The following is a 21749-nucleotide window of genomic DNA, read 5'->3' as shown; positions in this document are numbered from 1 at the left end:
TAGAAGAGAACACAAGTGATGCTGTGTTCTTCTCAGGGCGTCATATCCGGAGGCACACTGGGGATGTTAGTTTTCATTATCCGGATCAAGTACTGTGCGACTGTAACCAAGCAGCCGTCTTTGCAAACTCAGTGTGTGTGCTGAGTTGCTTCAGGCATGTCCGACTCTTTGTGACCCCGCGGACCATAGGCTGCAAGGCTCCTCTGTTCATGGGAGTTTTTCCAGCAAGGATACTGGAATGGATTGCCATGCTCTCCTCTAGGCAATCTTTCTGACCCAGGGATCGAACTCGTGTCTCCTGCATTCCAGGCGGATTTTTTACTGCTTGAACCAACAGGAGGGAACCCTAACACCGTGCAAATACCCAACTCTTTATCAGCACTTCTATCCTAGATTTAACATCGACTTGTGATTCCTGACTAAAGTGAACTTTACTATGATAGTGATAAAATCATAATTTTCCAGTGTCAGCATTTCCTTTGCATTTACCAGTTGGTGCTTGAACCCTCTCTTCTCCTATCTGTATGAACATGTGTATTACTGGTGAGGTCTCAAGGATTCCTATCTTTTTTCCTAATGATTTAGAATTCTTACTGCATTTAATTATTTTGACGCTCAAATCATCCCAGATTTGGCCAATGAGAACATCTTCAAAATGACCCCTGTATCCTGTAGCCACCATCATTTTGGGGGAAGCATTTTCTTACTTTTTAGCATTACAGTATGTTCCAGGCTCCCATCCTTGGAATCTGCTCCTTCTTCAAGGAGCCCTAATTCCTTTAATGCAAATGTATCCCAAGGTCTGAGTGCTAGGTGGTACTAAATCCCAAGTACATTACATTGTGTTCAACACCATCATTTCATTTATAAACTATAATGACAGATAATTCAAATAAAATCTAAACTCACAGTACTTTTCAAATTTACCTTACAGACTTCTATTTTTCCTCTAACCTTATAGACTAACTTAACTTTCTGCACTAAAGTATATATAATGCTTTCTTCTTGTAGTGACCGTCAGTTTAGAAATAATCTGCATGTTTGATTTAAAATAAGTGCAAACCAACATTGATAAAGCAATGACATTAGGACATTCAAACATACATTAAAAGATCTGACCAAATCTTAATTCTGTAAAACATACACTGTAGACTGTAAACATTAAGTAAGCAATGCTATCAATAATCACTCTGAAAACAGTTCATACAGAAAGGGTGTAGAAAACTTGATGGTACAATCAAAATGTTTATAGTATGTTTCAAAAACCTATTTTAAAGGTAGATATACATGAACTATAAAACCTTACTATTATGGCTTATTTACAGAAAATATATTTTTGAAAAATATTATTTTCTAAGTTTGAAGTATACACAACAACTGAAACTAATTACAGTAATGGCTCATTGTTGAGTAATCATTTGAGAATCAGGTACACCCCCCAAGGGAATTTTCACTTTAACTAAAAAGATACAAAATGAAGTACCATTTTGTTTATAAAAAGAAGACAGTTTAACCTGATTCAATGACATTTCCTTTTCTAAGTTAATTTTTCCCTTGATGACTCAAAGTAATCATTATAAAACCATAGTGTGAGACTTACAGGATAGCTGCTTTACTAAGCTGCTTCTAAACCACACAAGTTCTCCACACACTGACGACAATAATGACAATGATAAAAGCAGCAGCTAAGGTTTCCTTCATAAGAAGCCAAGCATGTTTCAAAGCACCACAGTACACATCTCACTGAATTCTCCTTACAAATCTATAAAACATCTTATTATTATATCAGTATTTTTTAGATGAGGAAACTGAAGTTCAGAGAGTTAAATAACTTTCCATATATCCCACAGCTACAAAATATTCTAATAGAATTTGGACGAAATCTGAATAAATCTCTATTGACTTCAATGGTTTTGCTATATGTATATTTCTTCTTATAATTTCTGTGCAACTATGTGTAATTTAATCTTCAGTCAAATTTCACAAATATTTGGGGAGCAATGTAAAGAGAGCTATTCTCCAAAGAAACTGAATATCCTCAGTGATACTCTTTGGTTTTTGGCAGAATTATGTTATGCTTGAGATGGCTGGGGATTACTATACTTTAGTGATTCACAGAATTTCAGTATGAAAAGGATCTGGGTGACACTCAACCCCTCCTTTTACACTTGAAGAAACCGATTCACAGAAAGTAAGTCATCCATCTCAAATCCTCTCTTCCAGGAGGTACAAGAGCTGGGACTCCCACAGCAAATTCTTGGTTCTTAAGTTTGCTTCTTCTCAGTTATGCTATTTCTGCTATAAGACACTAAGGACCTGGTTATGATAGCAGGATATGAAATGTGGTTTTCCCCACTGTCTTGGTGGAGAAGGAAATGGCAACCCACTCCAGTGTTCTTGCCTGGAGAATCCCAGGGACAGAGGAGCCTGGTGGGTTGCCGTCCACAGGGTCGCACAGAGTCGGACATGACCAAAGCAACTTAGCATTCATGCACTGGACAAGGGAATGGCAACCCACTCCAGTGTTCTTGCCTGGAGAATCCCAGGGACGGAGGGGCCTGGTTGGCTGCCACCTATGGGGTCGCACAGAGTCGGACACAACTGAAGCGACTTAGCAGCAGCAGCCACTGTCTTGGAGTAGACCTAGTAGGCTGTAGCTCATGGTTGTGTTCTAAGAACACCTAGCCTGAGGTGCAGGACTTAAAAGAGATGTGGGTTCGATCCCTGGGTTGGGAAGATACCCTGGAAAAGGAAATGGCAACCTACTCCAGGACTGCCCTGAGAACCCCATGGACAAAGGGGCCTGCTGGGCTATGGTCCCTGAGGGCACAAAGGGTCGGATACAAGTGAGGCGACTTAGCACAGCATGAGGTGAGTCAGGCTGAGATACAGCCCGTGCTGGCTGCCCTATCTGGGATAAGGGCCTCCTCTCCCTCCTCCTTTCCCACAGAGGTGCCCCCTGCTAACCAAGGTGTGGGCTAGCGGGGAGGCAGATGGGGGTGGGGGGAAGGTGGCGGGGGTGTGCTGATGTACGACTGACTTCAGTCTAATTCAACCACAACACTTTACAGGCTAGTAGTTGACCTGCCACCGAGGGTCGTAACGAGTAGAAAGGGGTGCTAAACGCTGGTAATCTCAAGGCAGGTCCTAACGACACCTTTCTACTAGTTCTTAGTCTCTCTTTTACAAAAGAACAACATTCCAATAATTCTATACTCCATCCCGGATCATCAGTTTTTCCCTCTCTGGTGAATCACGCCCACAGGAATACTAAGATTCCTCTTAGTATTTCCTAAGTGCCATTTCCTCAGTCTTTAAAAGCTAACCTTGATTCCTCTACCGCTTCCAGCCCTCTTTTCAATTACAGGCTCTTATCCCACCACCACCCCACTGAAACACTCTCATCCCAGGTCACCAATGACCTCATCGCTAGATCTAACGCTCATTTCTCAATCTTCATCTTATTTGACAGAGTCAGTCACGTTTTCCTCCTTGGTATTCTTTCTCTGCTTCACTGTACTTACTGGTTTTCCTCCTAACTTTCTTGGCCCCTCCTTCTCAATCACTAAATGCCATTATCACTATGGCAATCACTATTGCTATTCCTTATCTCCCTAACTTCTAAATATTATTGCCAGTCCCTCAGAGCTCAGTCCTTAAACTTCTCCTTTCTACCTACATATACTCTTTTGTTGATCTCCTGCTATTTTATGGCTTCTAAGAGCAACAGTAACCTCTGAACCCACCATTTTGTATCCCCAGCCTACATTTCTATACTGATTTTCAGGGCTATAAATCTAAACACCTACTAAACAGTCTTTACTTTGATATCTAATATTTTGAATCCAATAATTTTGAAAAGTTTAACGTGCCCCAAATTGAATCCCTGATCCTGACTCCTCTCACAAGTTTCCGTACTTTGGTCGAAGCTCAGGGCAAACGCCTAGACCTCACCCTTGACAGCACTCATCTCTGTCCCACATCTGTAAATTCCATTGGTTTTATCTTCAAAACATACCTTAAATTCTACTCCTTCTCCCTATCGCCTAACCTTGCCTGAAAACAGCAGCCTCCTCGGGCAGGTTAACTCCAGTAGGCTCCTTGTTTCCCTCTGGGACCCTAACCCCCACCACGGCAGTCCAGACAGGGACAGTAAGTCAGATCACATAACTGCGGTCAAAACCCTCCATGATAATAAGGCGGCTCACCTTCTTATTCTGTGTTAAAGTTCTACGACCTAAAGGCACTGTATCACTTGCTGCTCTCCTCTTTATCTGCTCCTCTTCTCCTTGTTCAGCTGGCTATACAACTGTCTCTTCAACATACAATGTACATATCCCCCTGGGGGCCTCTGCACCAGTGTCTCTCTGCCTGGAACACTCTTCCTCAAATACGCACATGGTTTGCTCTGCCACCTTCTTAAGGTCTTTGCTGACTCAAAAACCACCTTCTCAGTGAGGCTTTTCTTGGCCACTCTCATCTAAAAGGTCACACACAGTCTCCACACATTTCATCCTTCTATTTTTCTCCACAGCATCAATCAGTCTCTAACATGTATTTTATCTATTCCTCTCACTTACTATTTATTGGTCTGTCTCCCACTAGAATATAAGCTCCATGAGGCTGCAAGATGTGAACCAGGCTCTTTAACTTACAGTGGGCTGGGCTTTTTATGCCCTGAAAAGCAGATGTATTATAATCATTCAAAGTGACTAGAGTGTTATGAGATCTTCCCAAGGGGAGATGAAAGGGAGATCTTAGAGCATGTTTAATGGCAGGGGAAAGGCAAAGAAAAAAGGAAAGGAGAAAGTGAAAAAGGAACTTTTTCTTTATACAGGTATCCCCTACTTTTACAAAATTCACTTTATGCCATTCTTATGCCACTTTATGCCTGCTCTTACGAAAGACCTGCCTGTTTTCATCAACCAAAAGAGACCTGAAGAGGATCTTTGCTTTTACAAAAAAAGGTGAGAGGTGAAAACAGCGACCAGTCTTCACTTGCATTTAACATGGAGGCGGCGCATCCTGAGCAGTGAGGGCAGCACCAACAGCCTCCTTCCCCGGGACTACACTCTGCATCTCAGCATCAAGCCTCCATGGCTCTGATCTGTTTCTCTGTGTGTATCTGTGCTTTATTCTGATTTATTTTGTGCATTGTGAGCAAGACATGTCCTAAGGTAACTGCTTCTTCACTTGACGTCATTTAGGCTTACCAAAGGTTTCCTAGGAGCACTCTACTTTCAGATAGTGGGGTAAACCTGAATTAGCTTCAGAAGAAAAGGTTCATTTACTTAGTAATTTGCTGATACAGCAAAAGTAAAATTCATTTCAGTTCTGAGTCAAATTATGCAAAAGCAGAGACAGAATTAACAGGAACTTTGTTTACTGAAATCTCACTATTTGCTAACACCAAAAAGAAAGATGAATTGCTAAATTCCATAACTAAGGACTTAAATTTGTTTAAATACTATTAAGAAAATGAGAAGTACTTTTATTTTACTGTTTTTCCCCTTTCCTCCCTTTAAATACCATGTTTCCTATAAGTTATGACATCTTCTACATAAAACAAACAAAAGTAAAAAGCAGGTAGAAAGTTAAGAGTGACAAACCTGCGCCTGGGAATTTCCTGTCACCAGCTGTTCTTACTGTTAACGACTGACTTTATTTCAAACATTAGCAGCAGGAAGACTGATCTTAGCAAAATCCATTTTCTCATCGCTTGAGTATTAATTCAGCAATTACTGTTACTACAAGGGTCATAAACACTAGCCTTTCACAGAACTGGAGTGCCGCATAAGAAGTTTCAAATGCTTAATAGATTCAATTTTATACATATCCTTGTTTTAAAAACACAATTCTTTTATCCACACAGCTTTTTAATTCCATACTAAGCCAAATGCAAAGATCTGCACTAAAATCTATATGGTTTCTATCCCTATGGCAATCTTAAAATAAGCTGAATTACATTCAAGGAGATAAGAATATCAACAATGACATAAGACGGACATACCTATGAAAACTAGTATAATGGTGAGCGTTCCATTCTAAACTATTAAATTGCTAAAATAAATATATCTGCATGTAGTACACATTTAAAATTTAAAAATTACTAATACATAGTTCTTACTTAAGCATGGGTTTAATTTTATGTCTACAAGAATGAAAGAGCTTGAACTAAGATAAAGTAAAAGTGAAGTCGCTCACTCGTGTCCGACTCTTTGTGACCCCAGGGACTGTAGCCTACCAGGCTCCTCCGTCCATGGGATTTTCCAGGCAAGAGTACTGGAGTGGGGTGCCATTTCCTTCTCCAGGGGATTTTCCAATCCAGGGATTGAACCCAGGTCTCCCGCACTGCAGGCAGCCGCTTTACCATCTGAGCCACCATGGAAGAGTGAACTAAGATAACATGTTCATACAACCTGAATAGACCTATTTGAATAGACCTTATCCCCCATGACTAAATTTTAAAACACTACATTAATACAGTATCTATTACAAATAAAACCAAAGAAGAACTAAATAAATGGAGAATACTCTATGTTCATGGGTAAGAAAGTTCAATACTGTCAAGATGTCAGTTCTTTCCATTTACAGATTCAATGCAAATCATCAAAATCCCAGCACATTACTTTGTAGATATCAACAAGCTGATCATAAAGTTTACATGAGAGACAAAGACCCAGGAAAGCCAACACAGTATCAAAGCATGAATATGAATGAGAATGAGAATGAATGAATGAGAATGAAGTCAGAGGACTGACACTATCCAACTTCAAGACTTCTAGACAGCAACAGTAATCCAGACACTGGGGGACTGGCGAAAGAACAGACAAAGGGATCAACTGGACAAAAACAAAAGCCAGAAACAGACCCACATAAAGTCCAGTGACCTCTGACAAAGGAATGAAGGTAATACAATGCAGCAGAGAGAGTTTTTTCAAAAAAATGGTGCTACCAACAACTGGACATCCATATGTTAAAAAAAAAAAAATTTGGACACAAACCTTACACCCTTCACAAACAAACTCAAAATGGATCACAGATCTAATATAAAATGTAAAGACATCACTAGGGAATTTTAAATTAAAACAAGATACCACTACACACCTATGTGAGGGGCCAAAATCCCAAACACTGACAACAACAAATACTGGTGAAGATGTGGCACAACGGGAACTCCTATTAACTGCTGGTGGGGGTGCAAAATGGTACAGCTCCTTCAGAAGGCAGTCGGACCAGTATCTTACAAAACTAAGCATATACCCTTACCACACAACCCAGCAACTGTGCACCTCGGTATGTAATGAGCTGAAAACTTATGTCTGTGCAAAAACCTGCACACGGATGTTTAGAGCAGCTTTATCTATAATGGCCAAAATTTTGAAGCAACCAAGATCGCCTTTAGTCAGTGAATGGATAAATAAATTGGGATTAATACATTCAGATGGTAGAACATTATTCAGTGTTCAAGAGAAGTAAGCTATGAAGCCATGAAAAGACATAGAGGAAACTTAAATGCATATTCTCAGTGGAAGAAGCCAATCTGACTCATACATGTTGTATGATTCCAAATATACGACATTCTGGAAAAGTCAAAACTGTGGATTTTGTAACAAGATCAGTGGTGGATAGGGTTTAATGGGAAGGATGGGATGAACAGGCAGAACACAGAGGACCTTTAAGACAGTGTAACTATTCTGTACTGACTGGGTGTGTGCTCAGTCATGTCCGACTCTTTGTGACCCCATGGACCCCAAGGACCCCCGCCAGGCTTCTCTGTCCATGGAATTTCCCAGGCAAGAACACTGGAGCAGCCTGTAGTGATCTTCCCAACCCAGGAATCGGACCCGAGTCTCTTGTATTTCCTGCATGGGCAGGTGGGTGCTATAAAACTAGTGCCTCCAATACATGGTGAACACATGTCATTATACACTCATCCAAACCCACAGTGAACCCAAGAGTGAACCCTAATGTAAACTAGAGATCCTGAGTGATGACAAGGTGTCAAATGTCATCATTAACAAATGAACCAGTGTGTTACGAGACAGCAGTGAGGAAGCTGTGTATGTGGGGACAGCAGGTATTGTGGGAACTCTCTGTACTTTCTACTCAATTTTGCTGTGAACCTAAAACTGCTCTAAAAATCAAGTTTATCGATTAAAAAAATACAAATAAAGTTAATAACAAGTAAATGTTTCCATATTAAAGCAAGTTAGTAGCCATTTCTTTAACTGTTGGTTTATGAAAACTTAAGGGATGCATACCCTCCAAATTTGTTTTAAAATCAGTTAATTTGGAACTTGGATCACATTTTAACCATATTACTACAACAGATAGTTTCAATGCTGGCTCATAAGTCAGTTTAAACAACTTCCCCATAACTTTAAATGAAATACTACATATGTGAAGATCCCAGACTTTTACTAATGAAGACACCAAGAATATCTATTATCCCCTCCAAGTTGTTAAGGTGAACACTCATGACCCTTTCTCCTCCTAGTCCCTTCCACTCCGTTGGCTGAAGACTGTAGAGCTCTACCTTCCCTGGGACACTGGAAAGTAGAGTGTGGGGGAGAAGGTAATCTCAGGGATCAATGAGTAACTCACTTTAACAAGGTTATCTATGGCGGTCAGGGCTTTGGGATATTCCCGGCATGTAGAAAAAATTTAATTACACTAAGTACATCAAATGCTAAATAGATACGTATGAAGTAGACCAAGCAACCTCTGCACTGGGGAAAAATGTCCCCAAAGGAAGGGCTGCTGCGGCAACAACAGTAACCACGCGCACCGACTGAGCATTTGGATGTCGCCGATATAGCCGAGGGTCACTACACTAAACGCTGTGTATCTCATTTAAGCCTCACAACAATCCTGTGAGGTCAGATCCCAGCCCGCCGAATGAGAAAACCAAGGCTCACAGCAGGTAATAGTGCTGCCCAAATTCTCCATGGCTAGTGTGGAGGCAGACACAATGAGTCTATCTAGAGAGAACACAATCTTAACCATACTTTTATATTTCTTTTCAAACTTCAAACGTTTGTTTTATAAGTGAACAGGTGCTACTCCTGACTGCTCTGGAAAAAGTCACATTTCTCTCGATGGAAAGTAAGTATGAGTTTACTATTAGGGAGAAATGATGTAAGACAATGGGAGAGGGGAAATGGCTTAGAAAACTAAAATATAGACCTAGCAGTCTGTCAGCAGTTCACAACTATCTTCCCATTCCCCATCCCCAGAAAGTTTGCCTCTTTCTGGTAAATTTAAAGCCTTGGGAAGTCTGCAGCATTGCTTATTAAGCCATACTGTGTCTTGCTGAGTATATGAATTCACTCTGAACCTGAAATATGTGCTTGAGCTTTTGCAAAAGTTTGCACACTTCACCACAGTTGACTCAATGGAGAAAATGGAAACAAAGTCATTCATTTATTCATTAAAGATTTGAGGGTCTTCTATTCTGTGCTGAGCACTTATACAGAAAACTAAAGATATAAAGGCCATGCCTTCAGGGAAATTACTGCCTATCTGGGAATATAGTGAGTAACCAAACACACACACACACACACACACACACACACAGGAGCAGAGAATGTGTGACAAAGGACAAGTATATTTGTTGAGTGACAGAAGGATGTGACCCAGTTAGGAAGCACAGGGAAGATTCACAGCGTAACCAATGTTTGAGATGATGTTTGGAACACTCAGCGGGGGTTAACTAGGAAAAGGTTAAAGGAAAGAGCTGGGGAACACTGAACAGCATATGTAAGTGCCCAGAGGTGTAAGGAGCACAGTGACCGGCAGGGCCTGGAAACAAGTCTAGTGTGAGGGATGCAGAGAGAACAGGGGAGAGCGCAGTGAGAGGTGAACTGAAGCGGGAGCAGGACCCTGCTGAGCTGTATTATATATAGATCCTGACATCAAATTATTGTAAGCAGGGGCAGGGGTGTCATACTACTGTTTACATTTTGAAAACATTCCTCATACTGCTGTATGGAAAATGGTCTAGAAGAGAACCAGAAAGGCTATGTCAGTGGACTACTGTGATAATTCAGGTGAAGATGAAGGCAGACTGGATTAAGGTGGTATCAGAGATAAAGAGAAGACAATGGATTTGAGAGAGATTTAGGAAGTAAAAATCAACCAAACTTGTGTTTTTTGGAATATAGGAGGTAAGGGAGAACGAGATATCATGAACAGTTTAGTTTTCTGGATGTACAACGGAGATGCATACGGATACTAGGATAGAGGCAATGGAAAAGAAGATGGCTTTGGACATGCTAGGATTAAGATGCCTTTGAGATACACAAGAAATACACAAGAGATAGATGTATCACAATGTCAAAGCTTTGTCTGTGTTAAACATCTACAACTCAGAGTAGATACAAATTTCTGAGACCTGAGTACACAGGTGGTAACTAAAGTCCTGCAGATGAGAGGATAAACCAGATTGTGGAAAAATACAGGGACGAGGAGATGACATTTAAAATGACAAAACCACATATAAATCACATATTGCAGACCATGACAGGTATGCAATAAAGTGACACAAAAAGTAAATGGGAGCAAAGCAAAAGAGATTAATTACATGAAGAGCTATGGGGGGAAATGTGGCTTTGAAAAGGATGTTAGACTAGGGAAGACTTCATATGGTACAGTCATAGAGCAGTAAGTCATAGAATGACTTATTCTTTCGTAAGTAGCATCCTTGCCCCATTCCTTGCACATTATGAAGTTTGGAGCACAGCAAGAGACAGAGCAATGTCCAAGATTAATTTACATTAATTTGTCCCAAAGTTTAAGCTTTGCCAATATACTGTAAATCTGTATCATATGTCAATCATATTTAACAGGATCATCTCATTTTAATTTACCATCCTCTACTATGACTGGGTAAAATACAACTAACAAGTTGATAAATGTGCCAAGCTCTAATCTAGTTTATCATGAAGGTTAAATTAAGCATAGATCTGTCTTTTAGTTTTTCTGTATGTTTTGTTTTAAAGTTTGAGGGCCAAGTATGAACTGTTTGTGCTGTACGCTCCATTTTCATTCAAAACTTTATGAAGCCCACACTGAATCCCTGACCTGCAAAAATCTTTCAAAATTAAATAAATCTATTTCCTGCTTATGTTCTGTTTCATGAAAGATCTTTTTCCTTAGTGGATAACTAATTATAAAGCTTTGTAACATAGGTAGTACATATAGGTATAAAACAGTAAGCAAGGTACTTTCAAAATTCAGTGCTAGTGGCCCCTTCTTGTAACATTTACTGAGCAGCCACTATATGCTGGGCACTGTTAGGTACCGAAAACAGAGTGATGAACAGAAAAGACATGGTCTTTGCCCTCACAGAGGCTGTACAAATACTGCACAAATATCACAAAATTATGAATATGAACAAAAAGTGAAAGTGAAGTCGCTCAGTCGTGTCCAACTCTTTGCGACCCCATGGACTGTCGCCTACCAGGCTCCTCCGTCCATGGGATTTTCCAGGCAAGAGTACTGGAGTGGGTTGCCATTTCCTTCTCCAGGATATCTTCCCGACCCAGGGACTGAACCCAGGTCTCCGGCATCGTAGCCACATGCTTTACCGTCTGAGCTACTGGGGAAGTCTTGAAATATGAAACATGAAATAATGCTGGTTAAATGCAAAGTCACTTACATAAGCAGGATTTCTCCCAAAAAGAGTACTTAACGGACTAATCCTTTGTTTTATGTTTTGTTTCATCCTAACACATCTAGAGAATGGACTATATTCCTTTCAGTTAACACTGGTTGACTCAAGTAATAAAGGGAGAGGGAGGGGAGGAACATTGTGGACTAAATCTCCCAGGTGATTTTAATAAGCAACATTTTTTTCTTCCATTTATTTTTATTAGTTGGAGGCTAATTACTTTACAATATTGTAGTGGTTTTTGCCATACACTGACATGAATCAGCCCATGGATTTACATGTGTTCCCCATCCTGACCCCCCCCCCCCACCCTCTCCATCCCATCCCTCTGGGTCTTCCCAGTGCACCAGGGCCGAGCACTTGTCTCATGCATCCAACCTGGGCTGGTGATCTGTTTCACCCTTGATAGTATACTTGTTTCAATGCTGTTCTCTCAGAACATCCCACCCTCGCCTTCTCCCACAGAGTCCCAAAGTCTGTTCTGTACATCTGTGTCTTTTTTTTCTGTTTTGCATACAGGGTTATCGTTACCATCTTTCTAAATTCCACATATATGCGTTAGTATACTGTATTGGTCTTTATCTTTCTGGCTTACTTCACTCTGTATAAGGGGCTCCAGTTTCATCCATCTCATTAGAACTGATTCAAATGAATTCTTTTAATGGGTGAGTAATATTCCATGGTGTATATGTACCACAGCTTTCTTATCCATTCGTCTGCCAATGGGCATCTAGGTTGCTTCCATGTCCTGTCTATTATAAACAGTGCTGCGATGAACACTGGGGTGCACGTGTCTCTTTCAATTCTGGTTTCCTCGGTGTGTATGCCCAGGAGTGGTATTGCTGGGTCATATGGCAGTTCTAGTCCCAGTTTTTTAAGAAATCTCCACACTGTTTTTTTTTCCATAGGGGCTGTCCTAGTTTGCATTCCCACCAACAGTGTAAGAGGGTTCCCTTTTCTCCACACCCTCTCCAGCATTTATTGCTTGTAGACTTTTGGATAGCAGCCATCCTGACTGGCGTGTAATGGTACCTCATTGTGGTTTTGATTTTCATTTCTCTGATAATGAGTGATGTTGAACATCTTTTCATGTGTTTGTTAGCCATCTGTCTGTCTTCTTTGGAGAAATGTCTGTTTAGTTCTTTGGCCCATTTTTCGATTGGGTCATTTATTTTTCCGGAATTGAGCTGCAGGAGCTGGTTGTATATTTTTGAGATTAATCCTTTGTTGCTTCTTTTGCTATTATTTTCTCCCATTCTGAGGGCTGTCTTTTCACCTTGCTTATAGTTTCCTTTGTTGTGCAAGAGCTTTTAAGTTTCACTAGGTCCCATTTGTTTATTTTTGCTTTTATTTCCAATATTCTGGGAGGTGGGTCATAGAGGATCCTGCTGTGATTCATGTCGGAGAGTGTTTTGCCTATGTTCTCCTCTAGGAGTTTTATAGTTTCTGGTCTTACTTTTAGATCTTTAATCCATTTTGAGTTTATTTTTGTGTATGCTGTTAGAAAATATTCTGGTTTCATTCTTTTACAAGTGGTTGACCAGCACCACTTGTTAAAGAGGTTGTCCTTTTTCCATTGTATATCCTTGCCTCCTTTGTCGAAGATAAGGCGTCCATAGGTTCGTGGATTTATCTCTGGGCTTTCTATTCTGTTCCATTGATCTATATTTCTGTCTTTGTGCCAGTACCATACTGTCCTGATGACTGTGGCTTAAGCAACACTCTTAAGAACTACTGAACTCACCGATGGTGTTACTATATCTGAACCCATGGGCTGCAACCTTGGCTGCCAAGTTGAATCAACCGTGGAGCTTTAAAAATTACTGATCGGGTGGAGAGGGAGATGGGAGGGGGGATCGGGATGGGGAATAAGTGTAAATCTATGGCTGATTCATATCAATGTATGACAAAACCCACTGAGGCCTCCAACTAATAAAAAAATTTAAAAAAAAAAAAAAAAAATTTACTGATCCCTAGGCTGCAGCCCCGAGAGACTTTGACTTATCAGTGTGAAGTGTGAGGTGTGGCCTGAGCTTAAGAGAGATGTAAAAGGTCATCAGGTGATATAAAGTGTAGCCAAAAACATTCAAAAGGACTTAGGGGAGGGGGGAGCGCTGATATGCAGGAAGAATGGGGAAATACTCAGCTATGACATAATTACCTAGGCTCTGTACGCCTACAGTGCAGACAGATGTTAATAGGCTACAGTATCTTCTTGCCAAAACTCATTATCATCTTGGATTATAGTGAATTTATGAAGGTGATGCTGCTCTGTTGGGCTCAGTCAGGGGCATGATAGCCTCCCTGGACAACTCCTCCATCACCATCTCCAAAAGCTACAATGACAACCAGCAAAATGTGTGCTAGTATAGCTCAGTCGTGTCCAACTCTGCAACCCCATGGACTGTAGCCCACCAGGTTCCTCTGTCCATGGGATTTTCCAGGCAAGCAATGTTAGTCGCTCAGTCGTGTCTGAACTGCAGCCTGCCAGACTCCTCTTTCCATGGAATTCTCCAGGCAAGAATACTGGAGTGGGTTGCCATTCCCTTCTCCAGGGGCTCTTCCCGACCCAGGGATCAAATCTAGGTCTCCTGCATTCCTGGAAGAATTCTTTACCATCTGATTTACCAGGGAAGCCCAACCAGCAGAATACAACAATTTTTAAAAGTGTGGTCAAATGAGAAACTGTCTCAAAAACATTTTTGCTCATACAATGCACAAGTAATTTTGCCCATACATTTGTCTCTAAAAAGTAAAATGTTTTATGATAGTTTAAGATCCCTCCTCTTCCTGTTCTCTGCTTTCTTACCATTCCCTTCTCCTTGTCTGATTACAAAGCAGAGGTAGATTTATAAGCATCAGGTAGAGCAATCATAGATGGTAAAATAGTATTCTAAATTCTATCTATATTTAGTAATTTCAGTTTACCTTGTAACATCTAAAAAATTCCACATAATTTGGGAAAACACATTATTAATTATAATGATTATTAAATCTAGAACATTAACCAGTAACATCACTAGATATTATTAGGACCATCAAGCTACAAAACACTTTTAAAACAGACCTAAATAGTTTAACACCTGTGACTATCATTCAGGGACTTTAGTAATATCATCTAAAAGAATATAAAACAGTAAAAGATTCACTAAAAAAAAAAAAAAAAAGAAGATTCACTAAAACAACCAAGAATACATTAATCTATGTGACACAGAACAGTTCTCCTGGCACAACACTGCATACTGAAGCCAGGTTAGAAATGTGAATTACAAAAGCAGTTGCTGCCCAGTCAGCTAACATCAAACACTCCTCAGGATAAGACCTTATAGAAACCACGACCTCCTACTGATGGACGCCTGCATTCTGTCACCTTGAAAGATCCTTTTTTCCCCAACTTCCATCTCTTATTATCTGGATTTACCCTAAAGTCCAGTCTTACATACCCTGCTTTTTGATATATATAAATATATATATACACACATATACACACACACACACATCACAGGTATCATTACACATACACACTCTCTCTCTATATATATATACACATATATATAGCTTTGAGATAACATTTCACAGAAACTACAAATAGATTGTTTCTAAATCTAGAACTGTAGCACTGTATATTTTGCATTTACTAAACATCATAATTATCTGTCCAACTGTCACCTCAAACTCAACAAGGTCAAAATAATCTTCAAAACAAAACCCGGCCCTTCTAAAGACCAAAAATTACAGTACTTGATAGCAAGTGTGGGAGGAACAGTCATGCTCACACATTACTGACAGCGGAGAGAGGAGTGGACTTTTTAAAAGTTCTTTAGCCACAAGTGTCAAGAGCCATTTGGTCAAGTAATCCCACTTCTAAGAAGCTGTCCTAAGAGAATAAACAGAGATATGGACAAAGATTTTTGTATAAGGAGGCTCAAAGCAAATTAACAATGAAACTCAAATGTCCAACATAATGGTAACAGTTAAATGATGAGGTTTTCAATTAACTATAAAATAGTCACTAAAAATCATGATTCTGATGATTATTTACTGACATGGAGAAATGCTCTTAACAGATTAATGTGGAGAAGTATCACAAAACTGTATGAGCGGTAATCAAAATGTATAAAAAGTTAAGTGCATATATCATATTTTAAATAAGTTAGATGAAAACATTACAAGTCTACAGTGGAATCATAGTTGATTTTTATTATGTGTATTTTTGCTTCTGTGTCTTATCAAATATTCTGTAATAATTATACTTTGATAATCAGAAAATAATGTTATTTTAAGACACAGCACTTTCACTTATCGTTTCAGTTACACAGACTTGAGTTTTAAGCTTCCTTCTTCTCCAGGCCACGTATCCAATCATTCAACAAACCCTTTTAAGCAATCGTTCTGATAACACAAGAATGGAAGTAGCAAACTAATTGTACTGGGAAGGTTCAGAAATCCTCTGGAATCCTTGAAAAAATTCCTAACGACTTTGATCATGCCATTTCTCCTACCTCCAGGATCATCCCTGCCTCTTTCAATATACTTTATTAGAACTAATTAATAGAAAGGCCTCCCTAATGTTACACTGACTTCTCCCTGTTGAAGTTATCGAATACTCACTGATGCTTGGTTTTTTGGTTAGGTTACACAGATGGGGGACTGGCTGGAGGAAGAGCAGAGAAGCTTGAAGTCAAGGCAGATAAAAACATTAAACAACTCCTGAAGGCACCAAATGGTAACATGTTACACAATAACAGCCTTGGGTTGATAAGACTGAGTGATGTTCAGTACATATTCTCTGCTTCCTACAACAGGCGAATGAACATTAATTTTCAAACATCTGAAAAAACTAAATTATTCTTGAAAACTGGTATGTTAGAACAAAGTCATATGACAACTAAATGCACTGTGGTATCCTGGAATGGATCCTGGCATCAAAAAAAAAGTATTATTGGAAAAAAAATTTGAATAAAACCTACAGTTCAGTTATTACTAATCTTTTTAGCTTTGACAGATATTATAGAAGCCTTCACAAATATCTTCTCATTTCCGATTTTTTCTTGCCTAAGGGACAGGCACCTAATATCAACAGTACTAAGTCAACAACTAAGGTCTGTCCAGATGAGACGAGGTCCTCTGCCTCACATTCCAATGCTCACCTAAACTACACTGCCTCATGTTCAAGTCTTGGTTGTCATTCCATCGACTGAGTGAAAGCACCAGCCATGGAAAGAATATATAATAAATCTATTACATAGACAGACAAAACCCTACCACAATCTGCACTGTTAATAATCTTTGTGTTTCACGGCACTCACAGAAAACCCTACATCTATTTTAACAACTAGTATTGAGCTATACCAATCACTGATATAAAAGATATTTCATACTAAGCTTCCATTACTGTTCAGAGCCCCTATGAGGAGAGGTAAAGACCTTTGTCTCAAGTGCTATTAAGCACTCTACAATCTACTTTAAAAAGGAAAAAAAAAATGCCAGTGAATCTTTGAAGCATTACTTTTCACTGTACTTCTTTATAAAGAAAAGGAGACATGCTGAAGCATCAGAAGGAATCTCTAAGAGTCTACTTATGAAAATCCAAGTCTCCGCGTTCTTCCAAGGTAAAGACTATTTCATTGACTGCACAGTCCAACTCTGTTGATCAATCTAACAATGTGATAGTAAGGAGAATAGTTTTATAAAAATCTCAGAACTGTTTTGTTAAACATTTAATCTATGATAACTCTGAATATTACAGCTGCTGAAAGTGATTTCCTGTATCATCAAACTACATATTTTTCCAGTATTTTAACCTATGAACTCAGCAACTGAGCACACATACACACAGGAAGGCACCGGTGACCACCCACCCTCACCCTTTATACCACACTTGACACTAAATAGAGGCTGCAATTTCTTCGAACCATAAAAGTTTAGATGTTACAGCATTTTTATACATCCCAAAGCAGCTAGTACAATGCTTTCCACGTAACACTTAATAAATGCTTGTTGAGTAAATGTCAAGCATGATAAAAGGCATCATGGCACAAGACTGATTCTTTACAAAAATATTTTTGTTCTATCCACCAATATTTTATTTTATGAACATCAAAAGTCAGGTACTGTAGACCGTGGTAGAGACAAAAATAAAGAGAGAAATAAAATACCATACATCTAGATTTACAGAATGGTTATATGCCAAACAGCATAATGTGCAAAACTACATCCCATGGAAGGTTCAATGTCCCATGGAAGGATGAAGGAGGATGTATCAACTCTGCTTAACTATGTAGAACAGAAGGCCCTATGCATGCCTGAATATAAGGCAGTCCACCATTTTCCTGGTACAAAGAAATAAAAAGGTTTTTTGCTTCCAATCTAAACACATCAATTTTTAGGAAAGTCAAGGAAACTGTTAAATGATCATTTAAAATAATTACTAGCTCACAGATATTTAAATCACCCAATAGGAAATTAATCTGCAAATAATGCTTTTCTTCACTCTCACATTTAGTTAAAATTTCTTTCAATTCCTTGACGTCAAGGTCTTCATCATCACCAGAAGCCTTCTCTAGCACATGAACTCACTTTTAAGTTATTGAGATACAGCTCTTCTTGATTGTAAAATTGACACTGCTATCAGAAATTTTATGCTGCCCAAAAGTACCATCTGTATGATCTTAAATGTTTTTCTCATTCAACCTAAAAAAGCATATTCACTATATACTCAATGGAACCATTTATTATATTCCTTCTTAGATGTATTAATCAGTTTTCCTGTGTTGCTAAGTCATGTCCCACTCTTTGAGACCTCATGAACTGCAGCACGCCAGGCTTCCCTGTCTTTCACTATCTCCCGGAGTTTGCACAAACTCATATCCATTGAGTCAGTGATGCCATCCAACCATCTCGTCCTCTGTCACCCCCTTCTCCTCTTGCCCTCAATCTTTCCCAGCATCAGGGTCTTTTCCAGTGAGTTGGCTCGTCACATCAGGTGGCCAAAGTATTGGAACTTCAGCTTCAGCACTAGACCTTCCAATGAATATTCAGGGTTGATTTCCTTCAGGATTGGCTGGTTTGACCTTCTTGCTGTCTGTTGAGTTATAATTTATAACACAATTTAGCATTTTGAAGTGGACAACTGGTTAGGTTGCAACATATATATATATATATGTCCTTGTAATATCACCACAACCACCACAGGGAACATTTCCACCACCCCAAAGAAGTTTCTTCATATTCCTTGCAGTTAATCTCTCCTCAGCCCTATCCCCTAAGAACAACTGTTTTGCTTTCTGTTGTCAGTTTTTCCTTTTCTAGAATGTTGTATCAGTAGAATAAAGAGTACACAGAGCTTTGTGACTGGGTTCATACATTCAGCACAATCTCTTCAGACTCATTCATATTTTGGTGTGAATCAATAGTTCATTCTATTATACAGATATATCACAATTTTTATTCACTCACCCAGTTTGTAGACAATGGGTTGTTTTTAGCTTTTGGCTATTAGGACTAAAACCACTATAAATATTCAAAGTACATCTCTGTAAAACCGTTTTCATTTTCCTTAGGTAAATGCCAGTAAGTGATACCGGTGGGTGTACTCATTTCCTAGAATTGCCGTAACAAAGTATCACAAACCGAGTAGCTTAAAACAACTGGAATTTCTTCTCTTCCAGCTCCGGAGGCTGGAGTGTAAAACCAAGGTGTCTGTCAGGCCATGCCCTCTTGCAGCTGCTAGGGAAGAACCTGCCCCCTGTTTCTCACTGAGCTGATGTGTCTGTAATCATCAGCAGCACCCCCTCTTCCCTCTGGACGCTCCCTGTCTCTGTCCTCTTCTTGGGAGAACTGCTGGATTCACACTGGATTAAGTCATATTGGATTAATAACTCCCTACTCAAGTAATGTTCAAAATTCTCCAAGCCAGGCTTCAACAGTACGTGGGCTATGAACTTCCAGATGTTCAAGCTGGATTTAGAAAAGGCAGAGGAACCAGAGATCAAATTGCCAACATCTGCTGGATCATAGAAGAGCAAGAGAGTTCCAGAAAAACATCTACTTCTGCCTTATTGACTATGCCAAAGCCTTTGTGTGGATCACAACAAACTGTGGAAAATTCTTCAAGAGATGGGAATACCACACTACCTTACCTGCCTCCTGAGAAATCTGTGTGCAGGGCAAGAAGCAACAGTTAGAACTGGACATGGAACAACAAACTGGTTCCAATCGGGAAAGGAGTATGTCAAGGCTGTATGTTGTCACCCTGCTTATTTAACTTCTATGCAGAGTACATCATGAGAAATCCTGGGCTGGATGAAGCACAAGCTGGAGTCAAGATTGCCGGGAGAAATATCAATAACCTCAGATATGCAGATGACATCACCATATGGCAGAAAGTGAAGAACTAAAGAGCCTCTTGATGGAAATGAAAGAGGAGAGTGAAAAAGTTGCCTTAAAACTCAGCATTCAGAAACTAAGACCATGGCATCTGGTCCCATCACTTCATGGCAAATAGATGGGGAAACAGTGGAAACAGTGACAGACTTTATTTTGGGGGGCTCCAAAATCACCGTAGATGGTGACTGCAGCCATGAAATTAAAAGACGTTTACTTCTTGGAAGGAAAGTTATAACCAACCTAGACAGCATCTTAAAAAACAGAGACATTACTTTGCCAACAAAGGTCCATCTGGTCAAGGCTATGGTTTTTCCAGTGGTCATGTATGGATGTGAGTATTGGACTGAGAAGAAAGCTGAGTGCCAAAAAATTGATGCTTTTGAACTGTGGAGAAGACTCTTGGGAGTCCCTTGGACTGCAAGGAGATCTAACCAGTCCATCCTAAAGGAGATCAGTCCTGGGTGTTCATTGGAAGGACTGATGCTGAAGCTGAAACTCCAATACTTTGGCCACCTGATGTGAAGAGTTGACTCATTGGAAAAGACCCTGATGCTGGTAGGGATTGGAGGCAGGAGGAGAAGGGGATGACAGAGGATGAGATGGCTGGATGGCATCACCGACTCGATGGACATGAGTTTGAGCAAACTCTGGGAGCTGGTGATGGACAGGGAGGCCTGGCGTGCTGCAGTCCACGGGGTCGAAAAGAGTCGGGCACGACTGAGTGACTGAACTGAACTGAACTGACTCAAGTGACGCCTTGTATTAAGCTGCAATGACTATTTCTAAATAAGGTCACATTCTGAGGTACTAAGACTGAGCCATCTGCAGTGATTTTGGAGCCCAAAAAAATAAAGTCTAACACTGTTTCCACTGTTTCCCTATCTATTTCCCATGAAGTGATGGGATCAGATGCCATGATCTTAGTTTTCTGAATGTTGAGTTTTAAGCCAACTTTTTCACTCTCCTCTTTCACTTTCATCAAGAGGCTCTTTACTTCTTCTTCACTTTCTGCCATAAGGGTGGTATCATCTGCATATCTGAGGTTATTGATATTTCTCCTGGCAATCTTGATTCCAGCTTGTGCTTCCTCCAGCCCAGCATCTCTCATGATGTACTCTGCATATAAGTTAAATAAGCAGGGTGACGATATACAGCCTTGACGTACTCCTTTTCCTATGTGGATCCAGTCTGTTGTTCCAAGTCCAGTTCTAACTGTTGCTTCCTGACCTGCATACAGGTTGAGGTGTATGCTTATTAACAACCAATTGCCAAACTATTACTCAAGTGGATACACGAATCTGCCTTTCAAACAGCAATGTGTGACAGCTCCCATGACTCCACATCCTCCCTGATACTTAGTATACATACTTTTAAATTTTAACCATTCCAGTCTGTGTGCAGCTGTATCTCACTGTGATGTTTAAAACACATCTCCTTCATGATTAATAATGTAAAGCATCACTGGAATTTATACAGCTTTATAGGTGATATGTCCATTCAATCTTTTGCTCATTTTGCATTGGTTTCTTTTTTTATATAATTAAGAGTCTTTACAGGTTCTGGACACAAATCTTTTATCAGACATAAGTATAACAAATATTTTCTCCCTATTTGTGGCTTGACTTTTCATTTTCTCAGTTGTTTTATTTTGATGAAGTCCAATTTACCCATTTTTGTTCTTTTACCT

The 21749-nt window shown here is 39.7% G+C and overlaps 1 protein-coding gene across 5 annotated transcripts in view; it reads right to left on the bottom strand.

Moving 5' to 3' along the window:
* The window catches only part of UBE2E3 (ubiquitin conjugating enzyme E2 E3), a 98135-nt gene that overhangs the window by 7339 nt on the left and 69047 nt on the right, over nucleotides 1-21749 (bottom strand). The window lies entirely within an intron of this gene.

The sequence above is a fragment of the Cervus canadensis genome, chromosome 15 (assembly GCF_019320065.1).
Source record: "Cervus canadensis isolate Bull #8, Minnesota chromosome 15, ASM1932006v1, whole genome shotgun sequence".
In the NCBI taxonomy this organism is placed as follows: Eukaryota; Metazoa; Chordata; class Mammalia; order Artiodactyla; family Cervidae; genus Cervus; species Cervus canadensis.
The sequence above is the reverse complement of the archived record's forward strand: the minus strand, read 5'-3'. Positions and strand labels throughout refer to the sequence as shown.